We start from the raw sequence: 318 nt of genomic DNA on the forward strand, positions 1-318 counted from the left end.
CCCCTTGCACGAGCGTTACTCTTTGCACACCTGTTACACCCCCATTACCTGTTGCACACCCGTTTCGCACCCATTGTACCCCCATAACCCTTTGCACACCCATTACACATCCATTGCACTCCCGTTACCCGTTGCACCCCCATTATACACCCTTAGCACACCCATTACAGACCTGTTACCTGTCGCACAGCCGCTACACACACACTGCACACCCATTACCCTTTGCACACCAGTTGCACTTCCATTACACCCCCCTTACACACCTGTTACACCCCCCTTTGCACCCCCATTACACCCCCATTACCCTTTGCACACCCG

Source organism: Charadrius vociferus, unplaced genomic scaffold, assembly GCF_000708025.1.
Source record: "Charadrius vociferus isolate BGI_N301 unplaced genomic scaffold, ASM70802v2 scaffold829, whole genome shotgun sequence".
Lineage (NCBI taxonomy): Eukaryota > Metazoa > Chordata > Aves > Charadriiformes > Charadriidae > Charadrius > Charadrius vociferus.